We start from the raw sequence: 22,955 nt of genomic DNA on the forward strand, positions 1-22,955 counted from the left end.
TGCTTTCATATTTAAATTCTGATTCCGTGAAAGGTCATATTTAAATTCTGATTCCGTGAAAGGTCATATTTAAATTCTGATTCCGTCGATACCATTTGTATAATTACCAAGTGATTTTGGACTTCGAGATGGGGCTGAACCCACCGCCTGAATGGCCATATATGTTCGTCCATTAAGCAGGTCCATCATATTGCGGGAACCGGGATTTATTATTATTTTTAATTCGGTGGGGAAACACTCGTATGAAACAAGCGTAAAAGGACCTACTTGCAAAACAAATATACACGAAATGGGGTGTATGTATACCTATATATATATAGTATATATATGTATATGTATATTTTTGTGTATATATGTATATATATGTATAATATGTATATTATAATTATATATATACACATGTATTATATATAAATATACATATATACATATATGTATATATACTGTACATATATATACATATATGTATACATATATTCCGTACATATATATATATATATATATATATATATATATGTATATATACATATACATACAAACACATATACATTTATACATATATACATACATATATATATATATATATATATATATATATATATATATATATATATATATATATATACACACATACAATGTGTTTATATGCACACACACACACACACACACACACACACACACACATATATATATATATATATATATATATATATATATATATATATATATATATATATAGTGTGTGTGTGTGTTAACAAACAATATATCACTGGCTAATGAGAAGTGAAACCACTAACTTAAATCAAGTAAATGAAGTATATACTATGCAGAAAACGAAACTCTAAATGAAATATTAAAGTAAATAACTTTACCAATAAGGTAAAATTATAGTAACGTAAGAAAACTGACTAAAGTAAATTACAGGAACAAAAAAATATATAAGCACAAAAACACAAAAACCCAGAGCGATGAACGTACAACTGGACTTTGGACCAAATCATAGTTTAAATAAAAAAGTTATATATAAATACTGACATATATATATATATATATATATATATATATATATATATATATATATATATATATATATATATATGTACTGTATATATATATATATATATATATATATATATATATATATATATATATAGAGAGAAGAGAGAGAGAGAGAGAGAGAGAGGGCAGGGAATTTTTTCCAACCAAGAAGCTGGAAAGATAACTGGTAGAGAATCTAAAAGATGAAGCAGGGAAATTTTAGATGAAAAACTTTACTTTCATACGTGTGTTTAACAATATATTTTATGCAAATACTAGTTATTTCTGAAGGTAAAAGGGACAGTGAATTTTCATGAACTTTGTCATATTTGCAGCAATTATATTTCCTGGTAAGGATAAATCTTTTTGCCATAGAACTCTTCCAACTCATGTGAAACAATTCGAGAAGACTTCCCAGATGTTTAAAGCGCTGTTTAGTAGCCGGCGTTGAGGTCTTGTACGTGCTATTGAGCTCTGTATCATCTCTCCAGTGGCATGTGGGAAACCTGACTGTGGCCCCTCCCCACCTAAAACATAATTGTGTAATATGCATACTGCTATAACAGTTAATACTGCGGTGGTAACATCTGTCTCCATTTGTTTAGATAATATCCTCCATTTATTTGTTAGTGCACCAAAATTACATTCTACAGTTCTGCAGGCTCTTGATAGACGGTAACTAATTATTCTCCTGTGGTTATCCAAGTTCGTTTGAGGAAATGATCTCGTACGGTATGGTAACAAGGGGTATCCTTCGTCAGCTATAACGACATAAGGAACTTTCACATCAGTATCAGGAAGCACAGATGGGTCTGGGATATTCAGTTGTCCAGACTCCAAAAGTCTGTACAAATCAGATGATCAGAAAAGTACCGAGACATTCTGCCAACCAGTCCCACCAACATCAATTATAATAAGTTTGCCCTCAGCGTCTGCCAGTGCTTGTAGTATGTCGAACCACTCCTAGCAGGACAGTTTATTTCAAGATGTTTCCCATCCAGTGCTCCAATGTAGTCGGGAAAATTCCATTTCTTGTAAAAATTTTCTGCAGTTGTAAGCCGAACTTTCTTAGTTGGATAGGGTAAATAATCATTGTTTAGAGCCTCCCAAATAATATTGCAAGTTTCCTTTACAATATCTGAAATGGTGCTTCTGCCAAGACGAAAACGCAAAGCCAAAGATCGAAACGATTTGCCAGTGGCAAGAAACCTGAAAAGGGGAGAAAAACAAGTAAAGATGTTTGTTATGATAATTAACGTATTGCTAATATTAATAGATCATTATGTTTATCATAACCGTATTAATTGATGTTTTTTTAAACTTGTATAGGGCTGTGTTGCTTTCTGATTTATTGACGTATCTTTTAATGTACCTCTCAAGGATTTTTGCTAAAAGAAAATGGAAAAACCTGAAAGACTGTTAAAAGAAAAGAAATTAAGAAATTGGAAAAGCCCAGATCTGGTGATGGAGCTTCTGAAATGGCTCCTAGTCCGTGGCCCTACTTCACTCAGTTGTCATTTTTGAAAGACATTTACCGGCCAGCATCTAGGAGCTCCAATTTGAGCCAAGAAGAAAACACCCAGTTAACTGGTGATGACACTGAATCTGTTGCAAGTCGTGTTTCTCAATCGTTCATGTCACATACAATACTTCTAGGCCACCTTCTCCATTTCTTTCTCTTGACACAGAGTCAGCATCTCAAAATACAAGTTGGCAAACAAAACCTTTGTCTAATAAGCGACGAAGACCAAATCTAATTGCATGGCTAGAATAAATGAACAGCTCACTGAAATTGAAAAACAAGTTAGAATAATGAAGATATGCTTTTCTTCAAAAGTGTGATACCTTACATGAAGAAACTAAACTCTACGAAGAAGTTCCGCATATGATCGCAAATACAAAGTCTTTTCTTAAAAGGAAATGGAAGAATAAGAATAGACAAGTGGCCCTCAAATGTGACCATCGCCGCCATGCATTCGACTCCCAATCCCTACCTTAAAGGAGCCGACTATTGTGCACTCACAAATAAGCCCTGTTCAGCCACGTAGACTTGATAACTATACGAATTCTGAGTACAGTATCACCGATTTATGAAATATTCGTAGTACTTTGTACTTTTTCGTCATTAATGTTAACAATGAATGTATAAGCAAAACTGATTTTTCCTTGTATAGGCCTATGTTACTTTCTTTTATGTAAGGTTTACCATTGAACTACTTTTTTTTAAAATACCGGTAAATCGTGTTATTTCAACATAATGCAGCCAATTATTAATGTTTTATATAATTTGTAATTAATTCTGATTCCTTTATTTTTTCCTGAGTATCTGTCTCTCAGGAAATAACCTCATTTGCTGTTGGTTTTGTAATAATAAAGTCTTAAAATCCTGTTTTTAAATCAGGAATGCAATAATGCTGTAAAGCAAATCTTTACTGTCTAGTTGTGCGGGAAAACTAATTTTGGACTAGCTCACATAGATGAACTTAGTAGACTAATGGCAAAACTAGGTCCAAAAATATTGTAACACAATTTACTGACTTCACAGTGCTGTACCATAATTATACTAGCTGTATAGTTTCTGGGTTGCATCGGTATATCAGCAGTTTCAGTATATAAAAAATTTTTTGTAAATCAGTTGGTGTTTGGGGTTCCACAAAACTGGATTACCTGAAGAAAAGAATGGGTGTGTAGTGGACAGTGTTAGCTGAAGCATCCCTATTAGAAAACATACTTGGGATTCCAGGGTCAAGTTGCAAATTGCCACTGTGGCCCGATTCCAGCCAGTCGCTGGCCGAGATATTTACCGTCTTTTGTTTATATTTATCGCCTTTTTTTTTTTTTAACGTTTTTACATTCATCTCTGAGGGGCTGGTACCAAACACAGATCCCATTTTGCACGTGAACCGGTAAAGGGCCGCTGTGGTAGGTAGTAGTGTATAAATTTAAACATTTTGCCATGGCACAACCATTGTTCTATTTAGTAGAGGTAAAAACGCGCGGCTATCAGTGTCGTCATTTCAGATCAGATTTTTCTGGGGAGGGCGGGGCAAGGGAGAGGCAAAGGTTATAACTTATGGTATTGGTGGGGTGGCGAGGGAAGCCAGCCCTATCAGGGGGGTGGGGGGGTATGGGGTGCGCTGTAAGCCACCCCGAGCAATTTTTGTAAATTTGTGCGCCTTTTGGAGCATTTCCAAGCCATGTAAGAGCTGTATTGAGTTAATTAAGTAGCAAACAGGTGTGCTACACCCACTCACTTAACTCTTAAGCCGTTTAGTACGTAGCGCGCCAACGCTGCCTGAGCCGTTTACTAACGCATGCATACGTGGAGCAGATGTTTTGACCGTGGCGTTTTGCTGCGTCCTGAGTACACCAACGCTAATATTTCGCATAACGCAAACTCTGTAGTCATCGCTTGTGAATTACTCTACGCTGAGGATGAGTACAGGCATAACCTGGTAGAAATCTTGTTAAATAATCGGAGGAACTTTTGACAGTTAATTTTTTATTTGCCACGACATAAAAAAAAATTAAGGCAAAACAAACAAGAAATTCAATGCCATTTTCGGATACTATTTTCTGCATAAGCCGCAATATAATAATAATAATAATAATAATAATAATAATAATAATAAAAGAAAACCTCTACTAGTAAAGTTGATACAGCTATTACTGACAACAACACGCAAGTAAACCAGGCTACAGAGAGAGAGAGAGAGAGAGAGAGAGAGAGAGAGAGAGAGAGAGAGAGAGAGAGAGAGAGAGAGAGAGAGAGATTGATTGATTGATTGATTCAAGGTAAGGTGATAAATAATTATGAGGGAATAGAACGTAAAACTGATATGCTTAAAGCTCAGACGTCAACAGAGGGCGGAAATCAATATGTTTTTCACTTAAATATTTTGGAGATTGTGGGTTCCACAACTGCACCGAGCAAAACTATTTCTCATTTCAGTTGCAGCCAAATAAAACTCCTAGCAAACTGAGTAGTATTAAACCTAATATACTAGAAAACAGCTCACTGTTTACAGCAGTACCCTGCCTAGTGTCACGAGCGAAAAAGTGAGGTCAGGTAAAGAAGGTTGCTCAGGATGTTTGTCATTTAGTATATTTTAAGTAGCAAACATAATGAACTGGGTTTACATCTGTGGTACAAGTCACCATTAAAAGTTGGCGTGATAAACTTAACTTATGACTTAACTCTATCCAAGAGTTTGAGATGAGAGTCATCACCAAAAGACGGCTCTGGAGAACGGTACTCCAAACAAGGAAGAAGAAGTGTGTTTACTATATATAATAGCTGCATCTAGAAACGTTCTCAAACATTGTCGTAAGAGAAACAGACAGCAGTACTTTGTATATGCTTCTCGAAAGGTCCATTTCTTATCAGAAGTTACTCCCAAGGTCATAAACGAGTCACTGACTATCATTTTCCTGAGAGTTGTCTCATTCCTTAATATTTTATTACTCGAGAGCGGTGCATGTACTCATGTTGTGGCATGAGATATCACTGTAATAATAATACACTAGTCTATACTAAAATCTGTTAATAAAGGATGGTCGCTCTCAAATGACACTGGAAGTTTCATAGAAAATGTGCCTTCATAGCTCAGTGGCTAGAGCGCTGGTCTAGTAAACCAGAGGCCGGGAGTTCGATCCTCCCTGAAGGCAGGGGTACCTTTTGTGTTCGTGAAAAGTCTAATCTTGCAAGTTAGGGCATGACCCACAAGAGGTTAATAATTTCCTTTACATGCTGCTGCGTGAGCAAGAGCCACTGTTGGTATAACGCGAGCTTAATCTCGGACGGTATAATGATTTTCTGTGCTTCGTTGCATAGCGGCTGTGATGCAGGCATTGTAGGTAAATATGCAGTTTAGAAGTACCTGTGACGTATTCTATCATGTCAAGTTTATTTTCTGTTTTATTCGTCCTTCTAGAGTCATAGACTAACATTTCTTCGCTCAGCTATTAGAATTTAGCAATTAACTTGGTTTAACAGATCTGTTTAGTATGTGTCCTGACCTCTCTCTAAATTGATCTTTGTTCTGGGTTTTCCAGCTATTCAGGTGCCCAGTGGAGGAGCCCAGTTGACACTGATCTGGTAGGAATCTCCACTTCACTTCGAGAGGGGTTATTCTTCATCACCAGATCACGGGTGCGGCGGGTCTTATAATAAATTACAAGATTTATTCTCTTACTGTCTTCGGTCGGGGTGATGTTTTCCATGACGAAGACAGTAAGAGAATAAATCTTGTAATTTATTATAAGAACCGCCGCACCCGTGATCTGGTGATGAAGAATAACCCCTCTCCGCCAGCAAGAGAACCCCTCAAGCAGAAGAACGTGGTCTACCAATTTGTATGTCCTGTCCGAGGATGCCCCGGCGCTTATATTGGAATGACCACGATGCGTCTGTCAAAAAGGATCTCCTGCCACGCCCAGGAGGGTGCCATCATGAACCACGCCCGTGCTACTCACAATATTTCCATCTCCCGCGACAGTATTATACAAAATATAAGTATAATCGGGAGAGCCGCCGACCCTCGACGTCTGCGCTGTTAGAGGCGCTCCTCATTGCCGAGAGAAAACCAACAATGAATACGACGCAGGAGGCATCGCTCCTACCACGAATTTAAGAAGAATAATGCAGAACACCCACCAAATCCAACGAATACCTGAAAACGACAACCCAGAGACTGAGATGCCCCTGATGAGCGAGGCGCCCTTCGAGACAATCCCCGACTACGACAGAAAGAGTAGATAATGACATCATTCATCCGCAGCCCAATAGCAGCCAAACTACCGATGATGTCAGCCGGCATGACATCACGCAACGGCAGGCCAATGGGAACGCTGGAATGAATGACATTCCCCAGGTTGCGAAGATCTGTCGGGATCGAGCTTCGCCGCAGAAATTTGGCTTGGAAGTTCGCTGACTGCAACCAATCAGAATTCGCCATCCATGACCCCGCTGAAGCCCGTATATAAATTCAGAAGGACCTATGCAATCTGCCAGTCCTCTACTAGCTCCTGCTGGAGAATGACAGAAGAGTCTGTCGAAACGCGTCGCGGCAACAATTGTATAGAACTAACTGTATAGAATATATAAAGAAGCAGAATCCAGATTTTGACTTTTCCCCCATGAAATGACAAATATAGGCGAGCTGTTAGCACGCACCTCCACTGAAGAGAAGTCCGCAATAAGGAAAATAGAAAAAGTCTTCTACAAAATAAATGCAGCTGAAGCAGCAATAATAATAATAATAATGACTGAGCAAAACTTTCATAACCTGCCCCAGTTTTTAATTTTTCGTTGTGTATATTTCTATCCCTATTTTTTATTCATATACTTATTTTTTGTTTGTATATCTATTGCCTATTGCCTATCTATTGCGTGTCTATCAGTTTTAACAAATACACACGTCAACTTACATTCAACTTACATTCCCTGGGATGACATGTCCCTAAGCACATTCCCATAGGTTGAAGCCACTACAGACCTAATCTCAGTCTCCCCCCCTCCTCCCCTCATTTTTTTTTTTGTATTTTGCCGAATATCAAATGGACTTAGTTCCTTTTCTCAAGATGCAGTGCGTTGTAGAAGTGATGGGGTTCAAAAGACATTAATTAAATTAGTCTTCAAAGGGAGGCAGCCACCTCCCATCCTATGTCTAACAGATGTATAAACAAAGCTGAATGAGCTGTGCCGGAACATGCTAGCAGATTCACCATACCTAATGTCAAGGTCTGCCCCTAAGGACCTCGTTCTTTCAGTGACATGGGTTGGAGGATGACCAAATGTAGTGTATTCAAGCTGTTGTCGAATTTCTCCATTTCTGTTGTATAGTTGTCTCATTTTATCTTCCTATTCTTCAAAGAGTAATGTACTCGTCTCCCCATTCTTTAAAATTCAGTCAAGTACCACAACTCGTGAATGCAGCTATTAAAAAAAATTCATGTGCTCGGATTATTTCTTTCATGACGGGTGGTTCTTAACCTGAACTGGAGTTAATGAATGCACACCTGTGCTGCTTGAACCTGCTTCAACAAATGAGTTTTTTTCATGTGGATGGTTTTTTTATGGTATTTCTATGAAAATTATAGTGGTAAATTAATCCGTTCGGTGGTTGGTTAGTTCTGTCAATTGAAGCTTGTCAGGCACTTAATATTCCAGATGCTATGTTAGATCCTGATCCCAAGAGGAAGTTAAAGGAAATGCTAATGACTATTTCAATAAGATATGCCCTTAGAAAGGTCATCAAATTCAGAACGAATGACCAGCCATGGTTTGATGATAATGTATTCGAGTTTACCATGACAAACAAACCAAATTCAACACATGGAGACGAAATCGTTCAAATGTAAATTAAACTATGCTTGTTGAGTGTTGCCGTGCTGCTAACAGAACTTTCCTTGAAGAGGAAATTTCAAGGAATTACTCAGCCTCATCTGTGATCTTGTTCGCCTTCCATTGTACCACTATTAGCAGATGATGGTAGATTGGTTACTGGCTCTAAGGAAAAGGCTGAACTGCTTTATCGAGCATTTGAAGTTAAGCAATCATCTGAGGGTGTCCCTCTCCCCGATACTTGTCATCCTGAACCTGTTCTTACAAAATTTTTATTTTGCTCTAGGGATGTTAAGAAAATTGTTGGTAATCTTGATATCCGGGGTGGAGAAGATCCTGATGGTTTCTTCCCTTTGTTTTATAAAAAAAAAAGTTTTTAGTGTGTTGTCTCCCAGAATTAGTAGATACTACAGATTTTTATGTCTTTGCGGATGAGCACAAGCTAATTAATACAGTGCCTGTTCCAAAAAGTGGCATATCTGCAGACTGCACTAATTGAAGGCTAATTTTTATTCTCCCTGTGCTCTCCAGAGTTGTAGAAAAACTTATTTTTAAGCCACTGTAAAAGTATGTGGAATCCATAGGATTGTTAGCAGACAGTCAACATGCAAATAGGAAGCCGTTAGGTACCTGCGATGCTCTTTTAGACTTGACATGCCATGTGCAAGAGAACGCTGGTAAGGGTTTTGAATGCAGAGCAATTCAAATAGATTTTAGTGCTGCTTTCGATTTAGTAAATTACAAGGCACTTACTTATAAACTTCAGAATCTTGGAGTATCCACCCACTCCAAGACCTATTGTGTCTGGCGTGGCCTGGAAAACAAGATTGTTCAGCATGCCGATGATGCAACACTTGAGGGCGTAGTAAAGTCTCTACTTATGAGAAATGATGCTGCCCTCAGCTTCAGTCGGGACGTGAACCGGATCAGTGAATGGTGTGGTCGGTGGGGTATAAAGCTGAACTCCAGTAAAACGAAAACACTATTGATTAGCTGATTTCGTACTGATTTTTCACCCCCATCCCCTTCAGGTGGATGGGACTTTGCTGAATGGCCTGAAGGTTTAATTGTTCGAGGTGTAACTTTTGACTCACATTTTACTTTTGAGAAACAATTAATGAAAGTTTCAGCAAATGCCGCACGAAAGTTAAGTATTGTTCGTAAGGCCGTTTATATTTATAACCGTTATAAAATCGATGCAATCTGTTTTAGGTCATTTATGCTTCCTTTGCTAGAATACTGTTCTCCGGTGTGGATGTCCGCTTCTGCCAGAGATTTATCTCTTTTAAATGGAGTGGTTCGTGGTGGTAGGTTTCTGTTTCCTAATATTAGCAGTTATGACTTGGACCATCGACGGATGGTTTCGTGTTTGTCACTCTTTCTTAAGTTGTATTTCAACAGAGATCTTTCACATTCACAATTGATTCCGGGTCCCCTTTTCCTGCCGAGAGCAACCAGAATCGCTGAACAGCAGCACCAGTATGTAGTAAATGTGCCTCGCTGTCGAACTTCTCAGAGGTCCTTTTTTCCTTACACCGTTGGGCTGTGGAACAGCCTTCCAGAGGATGTCATGCGACTGGAACTTCAGAAGTTCAAGCGAAGATGCAGTGCGTTACTGCCTTAATACAATTCAACTTGTATTTTAATATTTCACTTACATTTTTATTCATTTATCATTTTGTTAATTTATGTTTTTCTAATAACTGATCTTTTTTTATGTATTTCTTATTACCTTCTTTTACTTCTGTCGAATGAACACCATATTCTTTGGAAGCTTAAATTTCAAGTCAGTAGACCCTGTGAGCTTGTTCCATATGAATAGGGTTCATCTTCTGAATGTAATAATAATAATAATAATAATAATAATAATAATAATAATAATAATAATAATAATAATAATAATAAATAATAATAATAAGGTTGTATTTTATTGAACACTTGAAATGAAGTATCATTAGAAATGAACAGCTAAAATTGTTGTGGATTCCGTTAATGATACTTAGCTTGCTTCACATTTTGTTTTACTCAGGCGATTCCTTTTTTAGATGATTCCTTTTGTAAGTGAATTACAAATAGTACGAAATTACAATGTTCTTGAGGTGTTCATACTCAAGTGTAGCTTCTTTTATGCTCAGCTGTCAGTGAATCTCTTTTATGAAGTCTTTTGGCTTGCCGAGGATATAAATCTCGTCTTATAAAAGAGGGCACTTTCAATTTAACGCCCACATTGATTCAGTGCCGTTCATTAGAGGCTTTTCATCCCCCTCAAAAGCGAGGAACTGCGTAGTTTGCAATGCTGTCTTTCAGAATGTCCCTGTTGTTCGGTGCTATTCAGTTCTATATCAACATTTGCAGGTTACTTCCGTAATTGTTACTGCAAAATTTTAATTTTTTTAAGTTATGAAGTCGGCTGCATATCACATCTGGTGAAACAAAAATTAAAGTTGAGTTTTCTTCAAAACTACTTTGAATGATACTTTCTTGGGAATTGTTAACTAAGCGGGAAAATAAATTTGGATAAAAGGGACTGGAGCCTCAAAATTGATGGAAAATCTTTTATCATTTGATGTTTCAGAGTGGTCGTTCATTAAATTGGTGAATTATAACATTATTTTGAAGAGATTTGTGATTTGAATCCCTTGGTAATGGATCATTTATAGAAAAGTATACTTTCACATATCTTCAATATGCAATGCTTAAGGCATCCTTTTTTCTCACCAAGATTAAAGATGATATAAGCGCTTTAAAGTAAAAGATGAAAATAAATGATGTAGTTGTTTTCAGCTTAGAATCTTAGGACTTCCTGGTACGTAGATAAACAGTAACTCCTTTTGCAAGGGGCTTTGTCAGCCTATTATTAAAGGGCAGCTACAATTTTCTAGTGAGATTTTGCAATTTTAAGGTTTTTGTACTGCAAAATGTACGATATATTTGACTGCGTTAGTTTCTATTTTGTTTGCGTTTTTGCAAGCAGTTGCCAGTGTCTGCTACAGCAGCGCATGTTATAGTTATGTGTAAGTGGGGCATCAGTCCATGAAATTGAAAAATAAACAGCTAATGAAATTTTTTTTAATATCGAGAAAGTTCTTGTATATCTCTTTGATGTATTTGAAATTGAGCCGAAACCAGCTGAAGCAGTAAATCAGATTTTTGGTTTTTCAGTTTTTTAGTGAATAGAATATACGCCGCGAACAACACGTAAACATTGAACAAAGCATAGCAAATGTACCCAGTTGATAAACTGTACCTAACGGGTACATTATGTCTATTATGAACTCGCGATGTGTTTTTCCATTGGGTACATTTTGTTCATCGGTCAGATTTTGACTAGAGACATTTTGTTTGCTCATTGCATTTGATACGTTTTGTATATCGGGTACATTTGTCAACTGGTTATTATCCGTTATGTTTCTCATCAAGGACCGTAGACTAAAAAAAAGGAACACTGTAGACAGAACTTACCATGCATTCGAACAAGTTCAGTGATGCCTACCAGTTTATAAGAATTAGTGGATTCCGACTCAGTTTCTGATATAACAGTAGATATACTTACTTACACTTTCCATGTAGCAAGCAATTTTACTTGCTTTGCTTTAGTTTGTTTTTGCTTATATACGGCGATAGGATGCGTTTCCGCAGGAGACGTTGCTCTCAGTCCAAATTTTTGCATCCAGTGTTCCAGTATAAATTTTAAGGTGTATGTAGGTACGCATTTTTCATGGATTCCATTGCCTCATTTATTTTTTCATATGTTATATATATATATATATATATATATATATATATATATATATGTACATAATATATATATAATATATATATTATATATACTACTAGTTACTTTTCACCAGATATGTATATAATTGCATCAAGTACAGTGCCCTTTTAATTTCTCCACACTTTTCTGGATAAGCTTGTTGTCAACTACTACCAAAAAGTGTGAAGAAATCGAGAAGTTAAGAGGGCATTGTGGGTATTACGATTACATCCATGTCATTTTTTATTTGGATTTTCATAAAGAGTATGTGCTTGTACTTTGTCACAATCGTTTAATTTTACTGTTAACGTCTTGTATGATAGAGAAATGTTTATTATTAAAGATAATTAATGGTTCAACATTCAGGTAAGTCAGAGCAATTCTTTCATAAGTCTGAATCCTTATTATTTCACTTGACTTCTGGTAAAGGGATATTATTATCTGTGACATTGGCTGTTCTAGTGGAGAAACTGCCAAAGAAGAAAAGAAGATCCATAAAAAACTTATTTCAAATCAGCGGCCTCCCCTGCTGTCCACACGCTTTGATGTGCGGCTGAGGTCGAAGTCAAAACATATTCCAACTTTAAAACCATTTTCTGTTCATCTTGACACGAAACTGTTATTATTATTATTATTATTATTATTATTATTATTATTATTATTATTATTATTATTATTAAATGCTGAGTCAGTATAATAATAATAATAATAATAATAATAATAATAATAATAATAATAACAACAATAATAATAATAATAATAATAATAATAATAATTTTGCCAACAAGAACAATACCGTTGGTAACAAAAAGAATAAAATAACAGTAGAACTAGAAAAATATCACCAAGTGGAATTTCAGTAATGATATCGCACAAGATTTATTTGTGCCGAAATCTAGGGCTTTCAAGGATTGGAAATGATACATCTGACAGGTGCCGGGCGACGATAAAGAGAAGAGGAGAGCTAGACCAAGAAGATATTTGGCATAGCCTTAGGAAGAGCCACAGTGGAGTTGAGTAGGAGGTTAGATACAAAGGAGGTGAAAAGGATATTCACAGAATATTAAACTCAAGGGGGGCAAAGATAAGACCAGGGTCAGCCAGGGTTCACCATGGATACATCTTGCCAACTAAGATCAGGGTCAGTCAGGGTTCACCAAGGATACATCTTGCGAATTAAGATCAGGGTCAGTCAGGGTTCACCAAGGATACATCTTGCCAACTAAGATCAGGGTCAGTCAGGGTTTCTGAAGGATACATCTTGCCAATTAAAATCAGGGTCAGTCAGGGTTCACCAAGGATACATCTTGCCAACTAAGATCAGGGTCAGTCAGGGGTTCACCAAGGATACATCTTGCCAATTAAAATCAGGGTCAGTCAGGGTTCACCAAGGATACATCTTGCCAACTAAGATCAGGGTCAGTCAGGGTTCACCAAGGATACATCTTGCCAACTAAGATCAGGGTCAGTCAGGGTTCACCAAGGATACACCTTGCCTAAGGATGTTGGCATAAAACGAAGATGGTTGGGTTGTTGTAAGGATATTTTAAACTAATAATGAAAGAGGCCAACTTGGGGATCTTGGGACAGTGGAGGGGCCAGCAATGAAGTGAGTTCGTTATGCTTGTCATAAAATGCACTACAACGACAAACATCCTCTGCCCTCATCTTTACATGACCCGGCTATTTTTGCTCGCAACACTAGGCAAGCTGCTGCTGCAGACAGAGCGTTGTTTGGCTACAACTAAAATGTGGAATAGTTTGCCAAGTGCAGTTGTGGAATCTTCTGATCTCCGAATGTTTAAGCGAGGAGGAGGAAATTCATTCCTACTTTCTGAAGATTTCTCCTGAATTCAGGCGTATCGGTTCTATTTTCTCTTCTCTCATAGTTTATTTAATTATTTATTACTTTTCCTATAACTTGTCTGTCTCTGCAGGCTTTCCCTTTGGAGCTTTCCTGGGTTTGTTTGTTAATTTTGTCCATAAGGAGTTTCAGCTGAAGATTTTAAGAAGGAAAGAAAGATACCATTTACCTGCTAGTGATCAGTATTTCAAGCAAAGAAGAAGAAGCGAGTTAAAACTGCTATAATAGTTTCATAATAAAACATATGAAAAAATTTCTGCAAGAGCAACTTTTTTGAGCAACAGAGGCAGCAGTATGACGTATATGCTTCTTAAAAGTGCATTTTGAAACCGTACTGTTCTATTGTAAATCAGGAGGCATTAACTGGATTAACTATCATACTTAGCGTTAGAATGATTGAGCCACAAAGCTTACTCCACTCAAGAATACATGTCAGATCTCTATTCAAGGATTCTGCAACAACTGGAACAACAACCAGAAAAGTAGCATTTTCGGCCTATGCAATCAGTTTGTTCTCCAGACCTTGCCATATATCACTAATATTGATAATAGCAAAGGTCCAACAATACTACCTGGAAGAACACCTGAAATGACATTACTGAAGTTACCGTTCTGGCCATCATGCAGACTCCTTGGGATCTCTCTGTTAAAAATTCATTTAAAATATTCATAAAAGATTCACCCGTTCCCAGTAACCATAGCTTATAAATAGGTACTTCGTGATTCACGCAGTCAAAGGCTGCACTAAAATCAGGACAGGCCATGCATTCCTCTACCTTTATCAAGATGGTAGATATTAAGAGTGCATCACAAGTACCAAGGCTTTTGTGAAACCCAAAATGTAAAGCTGGTAGCAGCTTATTATTCTTAACAAACTTTCAAAGACATTATGAGAGCAGAGCAGCTCAGGTTTCTCATCAAGTTTTGCAATGACTGCTGAAATTCCTTTCTTCCTTCCTTGGAATGATCCAGAGCTTTGCCATAAGTCTTCCTGTTAGAAAGCCCATGCTGAATCTTTAACTGAAACAGCCAGCCTTTGGACACCTTAAAGTCTGCAACCCCATGCAGGCTTACAAGCTTTGTAGCTGCAGCTTTCAACTCTACACCATGCACATGCACGCTGGCCACATTTTGCTAACGAAACCAGATGAAGGTTGATCATTTAACCTAGTCATGACAGGATTTTGCCATCACCTTGTGGGCCTGGCTTCTTGACATCTTATCCCTAAAGTCTATTGAGTACTTCTTCAGCTTGTCCTTGGCGTTCTTGATATTCTGCAAGATTTACTGGACAATGCTCTATGCAATGTACGTCCCATGGGCCAGCCTGCCTTGATTCTCCTTTCTTCTGCAATGTTAACATCTTCCTCTCCCTTTTAGGATAAACTGGGGCCATGCAAAAAATACACAGTATCACAGAGCAATAATAGCCCTGGCAATGATGCAGGTTTTACAACAAAAGCAACAGAATGAAGGGAAAGCATCGTGATACACAGCACCTGCTGAAATCATGAATACTGGAAACTGAAGTGGAACTGGAAAAAGAAGCGAGCTTTGCTACCAAGTGCATTAATGCTCTTTGTGTCTAGCCAAATAGAGAAAGAAATTTTCATGATGATGTCATGACTCATACGCAAATAGCCATCCAAAAACAAAAAACCCCAATGACATGTAATGAAGTATCCATTTCTGCCAGTAGTAGGAAAGTTTATAAAAAAAAAAGTGCTTACCCACCCATGCATTTTCTATCATATGCTGTTGAATTGATGATGTATCTGTGTCAGCCAAGTAAAAGTGATAAACAAAATGACATGTGATGACATATCAAGTGATGTCATGCTATTAAACCAGTAACAATCACAAAAGCTCTCAAGGAGTCGAACACCACCTTCCCCTCCTAACATGTCCCACACAGGCTTCCCACCCCTTCCCCTGCCCCAGAAACTCATTCCCCCAGCTTGCCTGTTTCTGTGTACTTATGCCTTTGAGTTGCGGTACTAAAGCTGCGTTCACATGATCGAACTTTGTTCGATGTTTCGTCAGAACTAGAGAAATAGCCGGCAAAGTGACTTGTAGCGGGCAAAGTTCTGCCCGCTGTTTCTCTGCTTATGACGTCACATCGAACACGTTCGATCGCTTGGATGCAGCCCCAACACTCATTTCTCTGCCTGTTTATGCCCGTGCATCGTTGACAACCATCGGAGCACGGTTATTCCTATGAATTGTACACACACACACACACACACACACACACACACACACACACACACACACACACACACAGATATTGTGGTGCTGGGGACCATGCAGATTGTGTTGAGTGGCAGAAGTAGAATACAGATAATTGAGGGATTACTGTACCAATGTTAGTAATGGAAGAATAGCTCAAATAATGGGTAAACCAGAAGTACATAAAACTGATTACTCATGCACAGTATATCTAGAACAAAAATATGGAGAATCTCAAATTGAATTCATAAAAATAGTTAAAAATGCATGAATGGATATGAATTTCTAAAAAAAAAAAAAAAAACCATTACAGTAAAAAATACAAATACATTGAAGGAAAGCAGAAATTGCTGGAATGTAAACAAACTCCAAACTGGATATGTTTAGGTGAAGTATAGTAATTGTTAACAGAGTATAATCCTATGTGTTTAGGTGAAGTATAGCAATTGTTAACAGAGTATAATCGTATGTGTTTGTGTTCAGCACAGTGGACAATATGACAAACAAAAATACCCAGTCAGTCCATGAGAACTGACAATGCACTTGGAACAGTAACGTAGGTTCATTACGAAATCACATAAGGCACACTGTTACTACAAATTCTTCATTCCAATATAATGCAGTAATACTGCACGTTCCCGGAAATACCTGCATAACAGTATTCACTAGATATAACCAAACAAGCTTCAATTGCAATACACATGATTTACAAAACGGAAATTTTATTATCACAACCTTTAAATATTGTTGCCTCAGTGGGATTCAAAATGCGAATGCTGATAGTGTTGGTTCACAAGTGGAGCAGCTAATTGATAATAGTAACTTATTTTGTTTAAATAGCGAAGATGCTCTTATTTTTCAATCGTTTATAATATAATGTTGTCAATAGACTTTTCCATATGTTCAATACTAATAATTTAGTTAGTGAATAATTGGAGTGGCATGTTACTGACAATTTATATTCCAGCTACCATTATCCAGTAAAGCTGACTTACAGACATTCATGCAGCTCACCACTCATTATAACGTCAGTAAAGTCGACTGGAAAAATATACTGGACATTCCAGGCACATTCCACCACACGACCTTCCTAGAGATAATAATGAAAATGAATGCATCAGAAATTAAATTACGAAAGATGCTTTACCCAAGTGCATAAGAAAATCTTCCCATAGTAACAGTAAATAGAAAATTACATGGTGGTAAAAAAATTATTACAATTACAGCTAATTCATCAAAAACATGAAATCGGGTGTAAGGTAGTTAGCAAAAAAAAAAAAAAAAAAAGTAACCTTTTAAAGTGTGAGGCTCCCCCCTCCATTCGACAAAATTCCAGAAATAGTTAAATATATCAATATGTATAAATTTATTGAAACTATTATACAGTTAGTTATCAGCCAGATTTCGAGAAGAGGTGATAAAAGGAAAAATAGTCTCTTGAAAACGTTAAACCTCCACCATATCGTAATATACTGAAATAAAAGAGATTGGCCAAAATTTGGAAAAATTAGTCGATAATATCTAAGAACATCAAGACAAGTTTAAAGAAATAATAAAATACCAGTACACCAGGAAGACAGATGTACAGTTATCAAGAGTTCCACTTCAGAAACATAAAAGGAAAACGGAATGGGAAAGTATAAACTTTTAAAGGCCTATGATATATGGTTCTTAGAGACAAACAACTTAGTCCGTCCCATATGGCTCTTGGAAAAGCATATCTACACTTTATCCCTTCTGTCAATTAGAACACATCCAAAAAGCACTTGGCACAACTTGGAGTCCTATTTTATCAAAACATTGTATATCAGTGCTCTAAAAAGTCACATGCCTATATTAAACCTGACAAAAAATTATCACATAAAATTTGCTGAGCTGACAGATCAATCCTTTGGTCCAATAAATAAAAAAAAAATTGGAATCGGCACTGGAGTGGTCGTCTTCTCCATATAAATCCGTAGCTATTGAAAGATGCGAACCTCCTCTCTCTCTCTTTTCAAGGCTGAATAAACATTGGAAGTGCAATAAAGATTCAGGCAAGTAATTCTCTACCTAAAAGAGCTTTGCCGTCAGACATTTTAAAAAATAATCATCCACCACCATTCCCAGAACATTTAAATCAATAAACGCAAACATAACAATTCTTACAACATTCGAATTTCCCCTTCTTGAGTTCTGCTTAAAATTCATGTCTGTACAGTCATGTTATGATAATTAAAAACTATTCAAATACCCCTAAACATCATAAGCAACCGACAGCAGAACATATGAGACGTCCACATTATGCAGTCTGTACAGATGAATCCAAATCTTCCTCTGGTGTTGTTTTTGCTGCCAAATGAAAAAGCCCTTTTTGTTTTTAATTCAGTAAAAGTACCCGTCTCCATAGCAGAATTACCTGCGACATGGTCAGCAGTTGAGATTATTGAAAGCATGTCTGCAAAGAACGCTTTAGAAGGTCATGGAAATTCGTACTAAAAAACCCATTGGGCAATGTATTTTCATTTCACAAAATGTATGAAATTGTAACTTTTTAAATATGTTGGGACCTTTCACATGTAGGCATGAAAGTAAATGAAGATGCTGATAAAGCAACCTGTTAATGATTTACTTTTATCTTTTAAACCATCTTTAGTAAATGGCAGGTATTATGCAGTGAGTATGAGAATAACTAATGAACAGATTAAACCCCTCTGTTGGATGGCGGTGATCTTGATTTAAAAAAGGCCACGTTAATGAAATATTATCGCGCCTTCGAGTTCGCCACACTCGTCTGGCCCATACGTATCTCGACCCAATCCTTGAATGGAGAGAATGCAGTACATTTTACAAATATACCTTTCATGATTGTTCAACTTCAGACATCAATACTTTCTGCTGATGTCATACAACACTACCATACATGCTGCAAGTGACTATTTACTGCTTAGCTAATGCTACTGTTATATGCACTACAAGAGAACACTGGCTGCTGGCTATATAACTGCTTAGTAATGTACTACACCAGAAGAGAATATTGGCTGAACGAAAGGCAACTGCTGATTTTCTTCTTAGTAATGTTATGCTGCTAGAGACCAATACTGCTCAGCCAGCAACCCATTTCAGGTACTGGAAACAAATCGCTGAAAAAGAAAATATTGCCATTCTCCATCATTTTCAGTATATCCAATTATTACATTTTTAAGAAGTTGCAACATCTATCCTCTATAATAATAGAGTCCGAGTGGATCTTGTTTGTCCTCCCCCTGGTGACAGTAGGGGAGACATGACATGACCACCCACCCCTTGCAAACCGGTTTGTAAATCCCGGAGGGGGGCTGGTTAGGTAGGGGAATGGGAGGGTAGGGGAGACATCCACCCTCCTCCTGCAAACCTGTCTTTCCGCCCCAGGTGGGGGCGGGGTAGGTAGGGATCGGGAGGGTAGGGGGGACATCAGCGCCGGGTTCCAGCGCATGCCAGTAATATCAAATATAATCATTAAAATCCAAACCCTTCGAGCCAGCCCTATGTAAGTAATGATTGCTAACTGAAAGTTGTGGTTAAATGCTTTTTTAATGATAACAGTAATTTCTCTCTGTCTCTCTCTCTCGTTGTCATTTCAGCACCAGATTATCATTGGCTATTTCTTATACTTCAGAATGTGATTGGGAGAAATTCAGTTGCATTTACAACGAAAATACTGAGCGTCTTGCCTATGGTATGTAGGGCTTCAAGGAGATGCAGGCTTAACAGTATGGTTCACTTTCAGGTGTTCGGAAGATGGGGCCCTACAGAAGGTAGCTGGAGAGAAGTGGTGACATCCTTCCATTAGGCTTGTAACCGCGAAGTTGCCACTGTTTTTCAGATAGTTTTGGGGTTGGGGATGCTGTCTGGTCTTTGTTGTTAAATGAGGAAGTTTGACTCCTCCTCTGTCAAATACGTGAAGTTCTCCTTGATTGTCTTTTGGGGGGCCTTTCATTCACCAATTGTTTGTGGTGCATACAATCCTTGCAACGGCTTCATGGTTCCAATTCGATGATTTTTGATGTTGGAGGTCCCTTCGGTATGCGATTTTTTCTTGGTACTTCTGGTTAATTGTTCCACCTTGTTCGTAAGCGTGTTGTTTATCAAACTAATATTTTTACCTGCCTTGGAACTGTTATGATCTATCGGGGTAGGCGTGGGTTTGCTGGCTTCCTATAGGCTATGGTGGCATAACCAGTTTGAGTCTGTCGTGCTGTACATGTATGCCCTTACTGTAATGCAGATCGTACTAGACATACACAGATTGGAATGATCTGTAAAAGAACAATTACAGCAGTAATAACCTCCTGTTGCTGAACAAATGTTTGAAGTTAGAGTTGGTTTACATGAAGGATTGGGACATAGTCCATTCCTGTTCATACTCTTTATAGATGGACTGAGTGAAGGGATTTGGAATAAAAACCCATGGGAATTGTTAAATTCAGATGATCTGGTGATCACACGCATACTGAAGTAGTGTGGCGAAAAAAAAAAAAAAAAGGCAAGAGGGTGGTAGAATCTCTTGATATGGAGGTATGAAGGTAAATATGGACAGAGTAGATTTAAAACAAGAAGATAACTCCAAGTTCGTGGGATCTATTTTAAGCCAGTAGGGAAGATGTGAAACTGAGTTTGACAGGAGGATACAAACATCTTGGGGAAAATGATGGGAATTAGTAGGGGAAGTATGTGAGAATGAATGTCAGATAAACTAAAAAGAAACGTGTTGTACCGTAATCAGGCAAGTGATAATGTAAGATTCAGAAGCATGGGTGATCAAAAGGAAAAAGGAAAAGAAGCTGGAGTGAACAGAGATAAGGATACTGAGGTGCAATAGATCTGCTAAAAGGAAAGGCTGAAAATGAGAAGTTAGAAATTCCAGCAGTAAAATTAATGCGCATGATCGAATCAAATGATGGGTTTGGAAAGCATGGTATGATGATATAGAGGAAGATTAATGAAGAAAGTTTGGGTGGGAATTTAAATAATGGTAGAAGGTCAAGAGTGAATATAAAAGGATTAGGAAGGACAAGCAGTGAGGCAAGATTTGGGAGAACAAGGCTTAGAAGAGAAAGGTGCTGGATCAGCGAAGAGAAGACAAGAATGCTACAAACTGATCTCAACCTTGAGAAAAAGGCAAGTTAAAAAGAAGAGAATTTTGATAATGAGTGACAATTATGGCTTAATGTTTATGAATATAAAAAAAAAAAGTAGTCACGTACAAGCGCCAAAAATACTTTATTAGCCAAATGTTAAGAACTTGGTAGTTAGCTTATCATGGTAGAGATTGGTTGATATAGTTTCTAAGCGTAGAATCTTAATTCAACAAGATTATGTATAACAGGCATCATCTCAACATGTATCTGTCTTGGTAACCGAGAGGCCAAAGTCGACTCTTACGGTTTTTAATCCAAATCCCCAGACTCGAATCCTGGCCGGGATAGTAGCACTTGTCAATCATAATTCTCTTTGAGTGCAAACTATTCTAAGGTAAGGTAAATTCAATATTAAACGATGTTTGTAAGTGTCACAAGTCACTCGTGCCTGATTAATATATATATTTGTATATATATATATATATATATATATATTTATTTATTTATTTATATATATATATATATATATATATATATATATTTATATATATATATATATATAATATATATATATATATCTATATATATATATATATATATATATATATTTATTTATTTATATATATATATATATATATATATATGTATATATATATATATATATATATATATATATATATATATATATATATATATATATATATATATATACTGACATGTATCTATATATATATATATATATATATATATATATATATATATATATATATATATATATATTATATATATATATATACTGACATGTATCTATATATATATATATATATATATATATATATATATATATATATATATATATATATATTATATATATATATATACTGACATGTATCTATATATATATATATATATATATATATATATATATATATATATATATATATATATATATATATATATATATATATATGTATATATATATATATATATATATATATATATATATATATATATATATATATATATATATATATACATACATACACACACACACACACTCGCAATATAGTTAGTTGAAAGACATGTTCAGACGCTCTTTCTGTATCGCAGACGCACAGTAAAAGCTAAAGTAGTTTTCAGTTCCATTTCTTTCAACTTCACAATAAATTTATAACAATTAAAGACCAGTTTCCGTTTCTCCCCCTTTTGTAACGGCTTGTAATATAAGGATATATTAAGTTTCTCTCTATACAGCTTAAGGAGGACACGGTCAGGTTTCTTCATCTCTATCTTTCTCTCCGTTCAATTAAGAATGGTCACTTTGAGATTCCTTGACGTCATGGAGATCTCATCCCTGGAGAGTCCAATTACGGCAGATGATGTCAAATGTCGGAAATATGAAAAAAATTATCCATATATGTTTTAAGGTCGGGTAAGATTGACATGATGTCTGGAGGGTGTTGTGTGACGCCATAACTATATATCCCGAGATAGAATTGGCTGTTCATGGAGAATTAATTTGAAACCAGTTGAGAATGTAACAGGATAATATTTTGTATCGGTTTTTCCTAGATTTTTCTTATATGCAGTAAAAGACATATACGTAGCAATAATATTTTATAT

The 22,955-nt window shown here is 36.5% G+C and overlaps 1 long non-coding RNA gene and 1 other non-coding gene across 2 annotated transcripts in view; both read left to right on the forward strand.

Annotated features, from left to right (window-relative positions):
* Positions 1–22,955, forward strand: part of LOC136827178 (uncharacterized) — a 145,652-nt gene that overhangs the window by 73,975 nt on the left and 48,722 nt on the right. The gene's annotated exons all lie outside the window — the stretch shown is intronic.
* TRNAT-AGU (transfer RNA threonine (anticodon AGU)) lies at positions 5,634–5,706 on the forward strand. Its single transcript has one exon. It is a non-coding gene; the product is annotated as a tRNA-Thr (tRNA).

This window comes from Macrobrachium rosenbergii, chromosome 3 (assembly GCF_040412425.1).
Source record: "Macrobrachium rosenbergii isolate ZJJX-2024 chromosome 3, ASM4041242v1, whole genome shotgun sequence".
Lineage (NCBI taxonomy): Eukaryota > Metazoa > Arthropoda > Malacostraca > Decapoda > Palaemonidae > Macrobrachium > Macrobrachium rosenbergii.